This window comes from Anthonomus grandis, chromosome 1 (genome assembly GCF_022605725.1).
Source record: "Anthonomus grandis grandis chromosome 1, icAntGran1.3, whole genome shotgun sequence".
NCBI lineage: Eukaryota > Metazoa > Arthropoda > Insecta > Coleoptera > Curculionidae > Anthonomus > Anthonomus grandis.
In genome coordinates this window covers 52,772,413-52,786,965 of record NC_065546.1, presented here as the reverse complement: position 1 = coordinate 52,786,965, position 14,553 = coordinate 52,772,413, and the positions used below count along the sequence as shown (strand labels likewise).

The 14,553-nt window shown below is 32.9% G+C and overlaps 1 protein-coding gene and 1 non-coding gene across 9 annotated transcripts in view; one reads left to right on the top strand and one right to left on the bottom strand.

Annotated features, from left to right (window-relative positions):
- The window catches only part of LOC126733620 (disks large 1 tumor suppressor protein), an 825,690-nt gene that overhangs the window by 368,350 nt on the left and 442,787 nt on the right, over nt 1–14,553 (bottom strand). The window lies entirely within an intron of this gene.
- Nucleotides 4,954–5,025, top strand: Trnaa-ugc (transfer RNA alanine (anticodon UGC)). Its single transcript has one exon. It is a non-coding gene; the product is annotated as a tRNA-Ala (tRNA).

Sequence of the window (14,553 nt, the reverse complement as noted above, 5' to 3'; positions counted from 1 at the left end):
TAACATCGCCTATTGCAGACGATATACCCAAGCGTCGTTTACATATCGCCAAGAACTAGGCAATCCGCTATACGCATAATTGAAAATGTTATTTAGAATCACTCATATCGAGTGTTTGTATCGAGTCGTGATTTTAGAATCCCAATGATAGTTTAAGAACAATGTCAATGAAAAAAATAAATTTACTTCATGACAGCTCACACGTCAAACGTCAGCGTCATCAACTTTATTACCGTTACTTAATATATTTCTTGTTGGCAACACTGAAAATGTTCAGAGTGGCCAACATCAAAAGGACACAACCACTATAAAAATGAAGGCCACCAGGCCGTGGTCAATTTTGGGCTAGGCGAGGAGATATAAAATCGCAGAATCTTGACTACCACAATAAAACAACGAAGGAAGCTGTGACTCAGATATACTGTATTTTTCGTGTTATCTGTCATGCCCATTGAGGCGATTCCAGATCTCTAGTAAAGCTGCGGTTTGGTGGTGCCAAAAATTAGACCTCAGGACAGAATCGAGGAAATAAAGCAAGAAACCAGAATAGTGAAAGAATAGCACGTTTATGTGAGCCCCTCAATAAATATAAGAAGATTCTAAGAGGAGCATGGAGACTATACTGCAGCAAAATGGATAACTATACCGGTGCCACGACCCTTCAAAAAGCTTTCAATAAAGATCCATGTCGGGAAACAGTCCAGCTTCACTGGGAGGATGGCACACTTACTGCCATCCTCCAAGAAAGCACAAGGCTATAATTTGCTATGCACTTCCTTAATCAACTTCCAGCATTACGAAGAACTGGATGTAGGTACTTTACTTACCCTTGGATGCGGATTGGCTACGTGCTGATCAGATAATACACGAGGACAAACGACACAAGGCATGGAGAAAAGTCAAAGTTTTTCAGTCTTAGTTCCGTTTCCAGGGAGGCTGAACTATACAACTCTCAAAGGTTATTGCCCTTTTAGCCAATTATCATTTTGCCTGAAATCTGGTCTACGAAAGATATGTAAAGGATGAACTTTTGGCCTGTCATCTCTTTTATGAAACATGGTTTTGTATAGTCCCATCATCCTGCCTGACTATTGATAACCACTATAGAATAGCCTACGCAGATGACTTATAGTACGGGAGCTGGCGACAGATTTTTTGGAACAATTTGATTATGGATTAAATTTTTATATTAGGCTTTGGGAGTCGTCTAAACCATAGAAAATGTGGTCTTGCATGCATGGTCGGTGTAGCAGCGGTCTGGTAGCGGCGCAGCAATTACCGTAACGAAGCTCTGCCGCATTATCTATTTACATGAGGCAACATATTCCACAGCAGTGTAGTGAACATGTCATCGTCTAGTGATGAAGAGGACATTGTGTTATATATGTATTTTAAGAGATTACAACAGAGAAAAAAAAAAGTAAATATTGGGTGCATCCATACATTGAAAGAAACATTAACTGTAGGTTATTTATTGCCGCTCAAGAATTAACTTAAAAATGATGGAAAATTTCAGTTAATGTACAGAATGAGAAAAGCTTCATTCCAAGAACTTGAACAACTTATTACCAATTATTCGTAGACAAAATACGAACATAAGAGAATGTGTAAGTGCTGGAGAAAGGATTTTAATAACTTTGCGGTAAGTACTATGAATAAAACAAAGCACACTACTCTACATTATCTGTATTGAAATTCGAGAAAAAAGAGTAAACATTTGGTGCTAGGGCTGACCCTGATTGCGCTGTCGAAATTTCATTGTAATAAGTTTCTTCTGGAGAGTGAATCGGTCGATCACGAGACACTAAAGGTGTTAGTACAGAGTGGCTGGTAGATGGTCTTTCGAATGAAGATGAGGAGGATGGATTGAATGTAGGTTAAACATTTTGCGATTTTATTTCATCAACAAGGATCATCAATTTGATTTTAAATTTCCTTTGTTGTTCTTCTGTCATACTTTCCAGGTCAGGTAGCATGCTTAGTAAGAAGTGATGCATGTGGCTGATTTTTTCTTTATTTTCAGAGTTCTCCACATCTTGAACCTTTCTTGTTTTTGCTTTAATACAAAAGTTATATGTTTGAATATTTCTTATTAATTCTAGGTATCTTGCCACGGGATGCACTTATTCTGCTCTGGCCTCATATTTTGCAAGAGGAGTTACGACAGTATCGTATATAGTAAATGAAACAACATTAGCTATTTGGAACACTCTTCACAATGTTTATATGAAAATTCCCTCTAACGAAAAGTGGAAGGAAATAGCAAATCGTTTTTACGAATTATGGAACCTACCTAACTGCTTAGGAGCAATTGATGGCAAGCACGTTAGAATACAAAAAATTCCCAACTCTGGATCAACAAATTACAACTACAAACACTACCATTCATATGTTTCACTTGCGGTTTGTGATGCAGATGGCTTATTCACAATGATAGAAACCGGCTATGCAGGCAGAAATAATGATGGAGGAATTTTTCGTGCATCAAATTTAGGTCAGTGGTTGGAAAGAAATAGTCTAAATCTACCCGCGAGTGCTTGTTTGCCACATGATGAGAGCCAGGAAAAAGTACCATATTTCTTCGTAGGAGATAACGCGTTTCCCTTAAAACGATATTTAATGAGACCATTCCCCATACAAACACTGGATAATAAGGAACGTATATTTACCTATAGGTTGAGCAGGGGACGAAAAACCATAGAATGTAGTTTTGGCATGGTAACTCAAAAATTTCAAGTGTTGCTAACCCCCATAAGGTGTACAAAAATCTCTAATATTATAAATAAAATAAAATGTGTTTGTGTTTTACATAATTTTATACGAATTAAAGACGGGACGTGGTATTCGACACCAACATCCGAACATCGACTGAATATCGCAGTTCAAAACTATAATTTGCTAGAAGAGATTATTCGCATAAACCCTGCATCTTCTGGAGCTACTGTTCGTAATTATTTAGCAAATTATTTTATCAAGCCAAATGGTAGCATCCCATGGCAGTATAACTATTGTTTATAAGTCTAATATAAAAAATGTTTATTACCTGAGAAGTTTGTTTTTTTTGCCACTCTTTCCCATGCTTTATCCGTAATATCTTTCCGCGAATATTCTGCGATTATTTATTTATTTCTTGTACTAAATTTATCTCGTTCGACATTTTCAACTTCCAAACACAAACGTAAACAATCAAACATACATGCGGTATAAACCATTTACCGCCTAAAAACTTGCAGATAAGCAGCATGTAGAAAGCATGTCGTGCCGAAATCTTGTTGCGTCGACTCGTGTGGTTATATAGAAGCGACATTTGCTCTGCATACCGAACGTCTACCGCACGGCTGTTGTACCGCTGCCATACCGACCCGTCTGAAAGCGGCCTAAGTGACAGCAAAGTCGGTCTTCCATGCTTACTGAAATCGTTCTGGTAACTTTTTGGTTATAAATATCTTTTCGCACAGGTACATACCTTTAAACTGCATTTTCGGCTTTAGGTATATATTAAAGACTATTGAAAAAGATATTTATAATCAAAAAAATCACCAGAACGACTTCACTTGACATATTAGACTGCATGCAAAACCGACTTTGCCGATTTTACTTAATAAGAGTAAAATATATAAGGTCAGTCAAGATCAAATTGTCAAATGTCAAATGTATGAAGTATAATCAAATCTGCCGCCATCTCTCATGGTATTAGTCATTCTACAAGCAGATACATTTGCGACTGTTAAAATTATAGAGAAGTAATCGGCGAAATATTCTCTATGCATTAACCCCAAAAATACTGTGCCATTTGCTAAGAGGAACCAAACAACATCTCTTCTGGCACCCAAACTATCAGGCACCTCACTAAGTTATGCATAAATTCGATAGCAAGCTAAATTGGACGTCTCGTTACAAAGAGATCAAAGAAATCATCTATCTCTTTACGAATTTCTCTTCTATGCTAGTTATGTGGATCTACACAGCTATAATAGGATCGTTAACTAAGGAAACTTATATGTACACGAGAAGATAATATATTAATTGTTTCATCTACTGCCGTTTCGAGTTTACCTCGCCTCGCCTTAACCTTACTTAAATCTTGTATTAATAATGTAAAATGTATTAATCAGATGATGGATATTACTAATACTAATACATATTTGGATGGTTTCAAAACTAAGACATGTTCGTGCTGCGGCGTATACTCCAAATACCTCAAATTAAACACCATGCTAGTATTAGGTATTAGGCCCAAAGTAAATTTCAAAATGAAATATTATAGCAACGGAAAAACTAACCAGTAGCAACATTACTGATAAAACGGTGATTATTCCACACAGACTGCAGATAGGCAGTTTGTGATTGTCAAGACATCGCAACATTGTGGAAGTTTCCTCCAAAAAACAGATAGTAGCAGTTACAGATACATTGCAGGAATTTAAAATTGATGGTGCGACCTTTATTAAATAAAACCTATCGAAACATACCTATACAGAAAGAAATAAACTAAATCAGCTATGGACAATAGTTACCAAAGCGTGTACCAAATATTTAATACTTGGATCAAATGACGTCATGAGGACTATTTTTTCGGTGTAAATGGCAGCGCACTAAAATTTGATACCCGAATTTGATGCTTCCCAAACAGGGTAAATTAAATTTATTTTTTATAAGACATATTTTGAAGTATCAAAATGACAAGTTTGACATTTTATTGGATGTTAACTTGAGAGGTTTTTTTATTTTTGTCCACAAAAATAAAGAAGAAGAGGAAAGAAAGGTTTTTTTTGAAAAAGGAAAATTTTCTAGTACCTTTTACAAGAAAAGTGTGTAAATTATAATGTGGATTTAATATATTTTAACAATTCTAATTAAATTATACGCAATAAACAGCGCTAACTAAATAATTCAATTTCTATCCTGTACGTCATGTTTGGTGTAATGTAACGTGAAGTAAAATTTCTCATCGGGGATGTAGCTCAGTGGTAGAGCGTTCGCTTTGCATGTGAAAGGCCCCGGGTTCGATCCCCGGCATCTCCATATATTTTTTCTTTTTTTAATAAAACTTATCAAATTTTTGAGGTGTAGTAATTAGACACTTTTTAAAGAGAATTGAATTTTCTCTTATTTGATATATTACAAGCCTCAATGCTTTTTTATACTCGGGAAACAAGGTAAACGACATCTTTGTGCAAAAAACTAGGGGTATCTACCGGTTCTAGTTTTTCCTTTTAGTTTTCTCAAAAACTATGCATTTTGCAAGAAAAACTCATAATAGTTTTAAAAAAAAATTCAATGCCTCGTAATTTGATATGCGTTACAACAAAAAGCAAAGCAAACAATAATATTTTTATGCAAATAAATACAATAAACATTTAATACAAAAACAATGTTATTAGATTAAATATTAAGGTCGAAAAACAGTGAATTTTCAAAAGAATTTCTTACTGGGCAAATGTTTGGGGTGGGTGGGGGGGTAAGGGTTGTGTTGACAGAAAAAACAATGTTTTTGCAGAAAATATACATATATGCAATATTTATTTTAATAACACTGTTTATTTAAATTTGATATAATTTTATATATAAATATTTATTATAAAAACAGTCTTATTAGATTGGATAATATGCACGAAAAACAATAATTTTTCAGAAGAATTCCATCAAATATTTGAGGTCAAGTAATCCAGTTTAAAAACCATATACATATGTAAATCCCGTGTCAATTTATTTAAATGCCGAAATGTTTGTCCCTCCGTATACATAAAATCGTATATGATTTAGGTATATTCTAGAGTTTAATAAATATACCTTGACGATATACGGTTGATAAATATACTAATAGTTTTAATTTAAGAACTGATTTGAACTGAATAACGAAAAGTTGTCTGGAACCAAAAAAAAATTTTTTTAAACCTAATTTCTTCTCTTAATTGAATTTTCACTTATTTGAGATAAAAAATGTCACATCTATTGCAATTTTCATATTGGTTTTTTCACGTTTTACTCAAAAACCTTAAGGTTATGTGAGACAAGTATAGATACGAAAACTATAGATTTTTTTATCACCTATAATATGTCGATGCGAAAATAGTCACCTACAAATTACTTATTGAGTTTCTAAGCACGAACAGCTGTCCTCTTGATCAGATCATTGTGATTTTTTTCTTAAAAAATAAAGTATTTCCTCGCAACCAAGAAAAGTGATATTAAAGCAAGTTCATGTCTATCATAAAATTAGTACATTTGATTACAAACTAATTTGGAAGTAAGTGGCAATCGAATTTGTGAATATAGCGTTTAATTCTCTGAACAAAGTCTCTTTCCTGCTCTTCATACTCCATAACTAATCACTGCACTCATAAGCAATGGTCTAAATATCTATGTAAAATATGCCTGGGTATCAAACTTTGACAAGTTTTATTAATTACACACCTAAATCAAATAACAATTATTCTTTGCTAAAAAATAGATAAAAAATTAATGTTTTTTTTTTAGTTATTTACCTATTGCGGTTAATATGACCCAGCGTATGGTTTTATAGCCCACGAGCCGTATACATATAAATAAATATACAGGGTGGGGACTCTAACTGGAATAAATTAGCTAGCGCTCTTGAACAAAATATTTCGGAAAAACGCAAAAACAAATTTTTGTTGCCCTGAAAAATCTAATATTCAATTTAAAGTCAAAGATTAATTATTTAAAAAAATTACACCGTCAACTTCCTTTTTAAAAGAGCCCTTTCAACAAGGTGCTATATGAGACAATAAAAAGAATTTTGTATACATTTCTGCAGGCTGCAAAAATTCTTACAAGACGTATCATTGCGGTTTTCTGAAATATTTTTTTTCAAAACCGCTATTCAAGAGTATCCACCTTGAATATACTTCTCAACTACATACTTTTACGCTTAGGCGCGACTAGCGAAAATTTCCGTATGGTATTTGCTCCCTCCATAATCTTAAAGGAAGTTTGTACGCTAATTCCCGGAAACTAGAGAACGCTTTCAGGATTAATATAAGAAATGGGATGAAAGTTTTCAGTTTACGGTGGCGCAGACTTACATTTAAAATTACCATTTTAGTTTTACTTTGATTTGCTTCAGTGTAAGTTAAAGATATCAATATTTTTACGAATCCATTTTCATTATTCAACTTTTTCCATTTAATTTAGTAGTTTACACAATTAGCTGACAAAGGCAAGGGGTGCAAGATATTAGCACCTTACAATTTGTATAGATTACATTTAATATTGACTAAAAGTAGCGTCCTTAATAAGTAGCGTAGATGGAGTTCGCAGGTTTAAGACCAAGAAATCAAAAACTTTCTTTTTTGAAAAGGTGCCAACGTTTCGACGTTTATTTACGTTTTTTAAGGCTGTAAAATTACAAACCTCTAGTAATTTTTTAAAATTTTTTTTAAAGCACGTAACTGAAAACATCAAAATTATAGACATAAATTGTTTTTTTTTATATATTATAAAAAATAAAAATTTCTTTTTTACTATAAATAAATAGGCAATAAAAAATGGACAAAAATAATAAATAAATAAAATAGAATACAACATTAAAATCACAATATCTTCAGATATAATCAGATGTGAGTTTTCTATACCAATTTGTTCATCATCATCATTTCTAATCACCAAGGTATCCAAGAAAGTGATTTTATAATTTTATTATCCTGTTACACATAAAATTGCAGCTCCATGGTGCGAACTCCAGCTACATTACATTTAATGCTTCAAACCAGTTAAATCAGCTCACTATCGCACCTTGCAGCATTAGAGAGAATTTCATCCTCCAAACATCATATACCTCCTATAATAGACTCTAATATTATCCACACTATTTTAATCGTTCAAGCGCAATTTATTCCCGCAATAAACTAAAGCTAATTTATATAATTGGCGTGATCGGAAAATCGAAATGTCATAAAAAGGGTTCAATCAAAAGATATACGGTTGAGCGATTATTCTCCATGTATAAACACTGAGCTTAATAACGTTAACCTAGATAGTGTTACATGTTATTAAATGTAGAGCTCAAGAATTACGCATATACATATCAACATTTACGAATAATTAGGTCTTTGTGTATTGGATGCTACCCTTGCGTACGTTACACCCAAAAGATGTTCCAGTAAGAATTTGAGTCGATTGAGTCGAATCGATTAGTTACCGTAGTTGAATTTTGAATAAACAGTTGACCATAAAAGATGAATCGACTTCAAGAAAAGGCAGACATTTGTTTTCTGCTCCGAAACTATTATAAGAGCATGCATCATTACCTGATAAGGACAAATTGCAGAAAAAGCAATATACGACTTTTACGTATCATGGCAAAAATTCCTCAATAACATGTTTTTGTCTGGTAGTCTTAAAATTGCACTTGGAGGAGAGATTTTGTAAAATGAGAAAGCCACCACCTGCGCTAATAAGTATTTTCTCAAGCAAGATGCTGGGTATTGTTTAGACGGGTTAAAAAGATCATCGAAAAAGGTATGTAGATTAAACCTTCTGCTACTGATTATACAGACCAATATTTTATTCATGTAAGTAATATATAGAAACTTAAATATTTTTTTTAGTGAATCACATTAAATTGGAATTTTGATAAATATATAGTTCAGAAAAAAATAATTATAAAGCTATTTAGGATCGGATCTCTTTACCGCTAATCGGTTTTCATCCCAAGAATGAAAAGGCTAGTTATATTGACCTATAAAAATCCAGATAAGATTAATTATTCCTGATTAATGATCGAACTAATGAACTGTAAATATTTAGCCGTGACTTGGGGTTCTATACTTTTTTAACTTGAGTATTATAATAAATCCCCAAAAAGAATATATACAGGGTAAGTCGGGAGGAACGGATCAAACTCGAGGTGAGTATTGTACACGTGAAAATAATTTTTAAAAAATATGTTGATTTTAAAATATATCATAATTTTTTTATTTTTTTAGTACAATTTTAGGCTCTTTCAATATTTCTTATACCTCATCGATATCCTGACAAATAAGCACAACATCATCCATAAACCAAAGGTGCTTTAAATATTTCTCATCAATTCTTGAATCCTTTCTGTCCCATTCCAGTATCTTGAAAACGTCTTCCATTGCAAGAGTGAATAAATTGGGAGAGATGGTGTCACTCTGCCTAACTCCCTTTTTATTGGAATTCTGTTAATCTCTATACATTCTGCTATTTTTCTTATTAATGTTGCGTTGTTATATATATTTTGCAATAGATTTTTATGTTGAAAATAAGTGAATCAAAGACCCAACTTTTTCTTCAACTTTTCCTTCATTATGCTGCTACTCATCAACAGCACATATGCCCAAAATATTGACTCTGCAACGTGGTCGTTTAAGAGTGACTGCGTGAGTGGGTTACAGAGATTGCTGAAGTCCCATTTTAGACATCTTATGGTTGTCACCCTACCCAGTGCATATTTTCTTATAAGGGAAGTTTGTAAGGTAAAATCTGTCCAGCTTTTTGACTCCTTCCGACACTCACAATCACTTTATCAGACGTGGAAGCTCCTTGACGACGCATATCGTAGAGTTTCCTATAGAGTTAAGCTTGTTAATGCCTTGTTAACCTACGTTAAAGACCTGCCTTTTAATAATTTTAAATTTAGGGTAAAAAACTGTTTAACCATTTGAACAATTTTTCATTACTGATTTTAATGTAATTTTATTACAGAGAACGATTTGTTTGAACGTAAATGTATGTGGAACCTTTAGATTTTTCATACTGTTGCATTATTTCAAGTTTCATATATAGTCTACAGTTCTACGGAATCGAACGCCTTATGAAAGTCAACGAAAGCAAGGTGTTGTAAAATTGGTTGCATTTTCTAGTAATGATCAGAAGATAGAGTTGGAAAAAATCAATTTAGGAATAAATACCGATAAAACCAAACTGTTCGCTTCAGATCTTAGCGACGTGTACTTAGGACAATAAATAGAGAGAGTCAACGCATACATATTGTCGTTGTACCGTTTTATTTACTCTTTAAGGTGTGAACAAACCAAATTTTAACAAATAATTAAAAATACCGTCATTAACTTCTATGCACATTCCACTTCGTTTGACCTTGTTGATTTTCACTTTATACACCTCAAACCTAAACTAGCACCTTAAACAATAGTCAAGTGGGGTATAATCTGGAGATTTTGAAGGCTAACTAATAGGACCGCGACAACCCATATAATCGTCCAAATATTGCTTGACCTTATGATCGAAATAAGCGGGATACGGGAGCGAATGAACTCCATCGTGCTAATAACACACTTCCTCTGATACCTCTGATAACTCCTCAACTTATTTCGCGAAAAAAAAGTAAATCTCTTCTATGAGACGATTTTTTCAAGTTGGCTAATTAAATAACTATCGACTATATTCACACATCACATGTTTAAAAAAGAAAACTTGTGGTGAAAATTAGTTTCGACTGTCGCACGTGGATTTTGTCTGACCATATATGAGATTAGTATTGGTACCATTATAGTATTGGTACCGTTATGAGTGAGTGTTGGTTGGTGTCACAATACAGTGCATACGCCTAACATAATCTTTCCATTGTAGTTGCTGTACAGATATAGGTTTTTCTCGTGGAGCGTTTTGATTACTTTTTTTCTGTAAAATGACCCATTGACTAGTAAGTCTTCGTGAGTAGGTCAAACTCATATTCTGTCTTCTAATTCTATCATATTTTGTCCCTCTTCGAAATTTTGTTGAGTGCCCCAATCAGATGTTATTCAAAATCAAATTTATTTATTGTCTAACAGGAATCTAATCCTAATCACTAAGACAATATATGAAAATACAAGTAATAATCATGAAAAATAATAACAATCATATGTAAAAACATAACTAATAGGTAATTATAAAATATTTTCAAGAAACAAAATTAACTAAATAGGTTTACGATATTATTTGATATTAATTTTTCAAAATAACGAGAAGACATATTAAAGAGATCTATCGTGTTATATTGATGCAAGTCAAAAAATGACAAAAAATCATGTAATAACGTTAATTTCCTATCAACACTCTGTGCTGGTACCTGCAAATTAATGTTCATATCACCAACGATTAGGACTTTACTGTTTTGTACACAATTTAGAGTTGAAATATAGTTACAAAGAGCTTGAAACAATTCCATGGGCAAGTTGGATGGGACATAACAAACAAATACGAACATAGCATTAGAGTCCATACCAATTTTGCAGCAGATTACATTTACTTTGGGTATTACAGATTCAAGTTCTTTTAAGTCAATTCTGATTAAAGGCAAATTATTTTTCACACCGAGTAACACTCCACCTCCACGAGAAATACCGAGGGCATTCAAGTTCCTCTCCTTACGATAAATCGAGTAGCGGGTGAATAGTTTGTGATCATAAACTATGTCCTTCAACCTGCGGCTGCATGTCTCCGAAGTAGCAATAATGTCAAACTCTCCTTCCGACACCGATTTATAGAAAACATGTGTTTTTGTGTTAAGACCTCTGATATTCTGGTATAGGATACAAAGGTTCCCGCTAGTCAAGGTTTCTAGTTTAAATGTTGTCGCTTACTGGATACTATTTTCAGAGTGCTTTCCTCAGTTGCTTCCTAATATCCATGTGTAGTTGCTGCGGAGTTTTGTCATCTGAGACAGAGAGACAGAGAATCCTTGATGTTTTTAGAATTTTTGATAATTATGTATGCAATATTAGCAGAACTACAAACCACTTTAATTGGTCTGCATTTATTGTCCGATTTTTTGTCTAAATACATTAAGACTGGCAAGATCAACTACTAAATTAGAGGCGCAGCAACTAATAACCTCCATAACCAAATTGTTCGAATTGTCTGTGCTCTCAGCACAATTAAAGACCATGAAATTCTTTTTCCTGTGTTCTCTGTCATTTTCTTTACGTAATAGTTTATTAATGCTGTTAGCGTTATCACTAGAGGGAGAAAAGCTAGAATTAGAGTTTGTAGAAGATCGCTTGAACATCGTGAGTTTCTTTTCAAGATGAGAAATTGACTTTGTTACAAGTTCTGCTTTAGAAGTTTATTCTTTTTTCCATGTCATTAAGTAGTTTTTTTGGATATTTAATTTCTTCTAGAGGAGACTCAGATGTTAAATTATAAACAACTTGTTTATGGAGAAGTGCTGCCAATTAAGCTTGTTGAATTTCTTCTCTTTCCAAGATGAGCACCACAAAATGCATGCACGAGATTGAAGTAAGAAGGTACGCAGCTCGGTAACAGTCTTGATATCCAAGCATTTTCTACAAATTGGGCATGAGCCGCTGTCGCAAGAATATCCAAATAATTGGTGCTTGTCCTCTTTAGCAATACCTTTGGCTTTACATGTAGAGCAGACTCATTATGCTGTCTAAATGTAAAATGTATTCCAAGTAGTTAAGTTATGTTAGTACTGGACAGAGTTACGGTTATATAATCTTATAAGTAAAGAAATTTTAAGTGTTTGAGCAACTCAAAACCTAATTTTAACACTATTCCTAATGAAATACTGTGACAATTTTAACGCAAATATCAAAAACCTCATATAAATTGCTTCAAGCGTCAAACGAAATGTAAGATGCTGGTTGGAAAATGTAAGGATAAGGCTCGGAGCTTACTACACTGCAGTAACAATTATGTTAACGATGTAGCGCAACAATAAATTATTATACTCACTCTCTTCTTGTACGAAAGCAATTTCGGCCAACTCATATAGGTTTCGAAATACTTACCCGCTTAGTTATAGTATAAGGGATTGTTTATAGTGTTATATCGCTTTGAACTAAAATATTATTAAATGACGAGAAATCAAAGCTCCTTAAATCAAATTTTAACTACTACATAATGGTATCTGTTGCAATATTTTTTTTTAATAGTGGAAAGGTCCTTATCTCGTCAATTAATTGACTTTTAAATGAATAACTATTTCTAACATGATAATTTGGGTTTAGAAATAATAAAATCACAGTACTAAGATGCACCTCAGTGCTGTTGTTTTGTGATTTAAGTTATGTATTCAACTATGTGTACCATGAAATGGCTTTACTCCAATGAAGAAAAAAATACAAAATAAAATAAGATACAGTATGTGACAGTTTTAGGAAAGAGAATTGTTAATCTTATTTTTTATTACATCTTTGTCTTGAACTCATACTATATTTTATATGTCTTGACGATCTTATAAATATTAAATCAAATGCCAAATGCAGACTCTTCGACAATGAGACTATAGTTTCCTTAGCAGATGATAATAATTAAAGATGATTTTGATGTTTCCTTTGCATTTGGGGATTTCATTTTAAAGAGGTAAAATCACTAAAGGATGATTTTGTATAAACAAGACATGTATTTTTTCTCGGCATTATATGGCTGTTTTAAAAATGATTACGTGACATTTGCTAAGGATGTTAACAGGCTTCGGTTCAAAACGTGAGAGTTCTTGCACGAATTGGATACAGAGAAGATCGCAGGGTAATATAAACAATTCTAGAAATTCTTACTGTTGTTTAATTATTTTGACCATCAAACATAGTAAGGACTATTTTGGATTCCACATGGACGTTTATCATCACGATACCTGCCATAGCCGTAGTCGTGTAGCCTATTGGAAGTTGAAGCGGTATCAAGCTATATTAAGATATTATTGTAAAATTTAATTTTATAATAAAATACCTTCTATCTTAACAAATCGACCAACATATTAATTTAAAATTAGGATTAAGAACATTTTAGCAAGGATACGGTTCAACTAACATGTTGTGTAAATCATTTCTAATGATTTTTAGATTAATAAATGATTTTCCTGTGTAGCAGTAAACATTAATTTCATTCAATTATTTAATAGTGGAATGTTTAGAAATTAAATTAGGCAAATTAACTTCTAAAAAATTACTTTCCATGTAGCAAATTTCTCTAAAAGATATGGATTCAATATCATTTTTCCGTAGTATTTCTAGCATTTTTAAATTGTTGCAAAAAATCTTCGCCGACTGCATTTTGTTATCTTTACCCTAGAACCACAACGTAAAAACACTGAAACAATTCGCACAACGTGGCTGTTTAGTAGCATTTTTTCCAGTATATAGAATTTCATTGCATAGTGGAATACGGGGACACCAAATTTTCCAGAATGCATGTTTTCTAAGGAAAAATAAAAAAGCTCAAATGATGCCATTATTTTAGACTTATTTGTTTTCTGAATATTTCGTTGATCAGTAATAAACTTTTTTTACGAATTTCTTTATTTGTGGCAACAATTACTCCTAAAATAAAGTCAGCAAATAAAAATGCCAAATTACCTTTATAGTATTGGCTTTCCTAGACTTTTTCTTTGGGTCACGCAAATATTAAACAAAATTCTTCTTGGAACTCCTTGGTCTTTTTGAAAATAATTACTACCGATGTCACTGAATCCTATAACAACCATAAAACTGAGGTTCAGGCTTACGCTTTAGTTTTATTCTCATTGTATACTTGATGAATGTCATCCTTATAGTCAAGTAAAGAATCTCATCCAAAATTTTCTTTTTATCATTGCTAAGA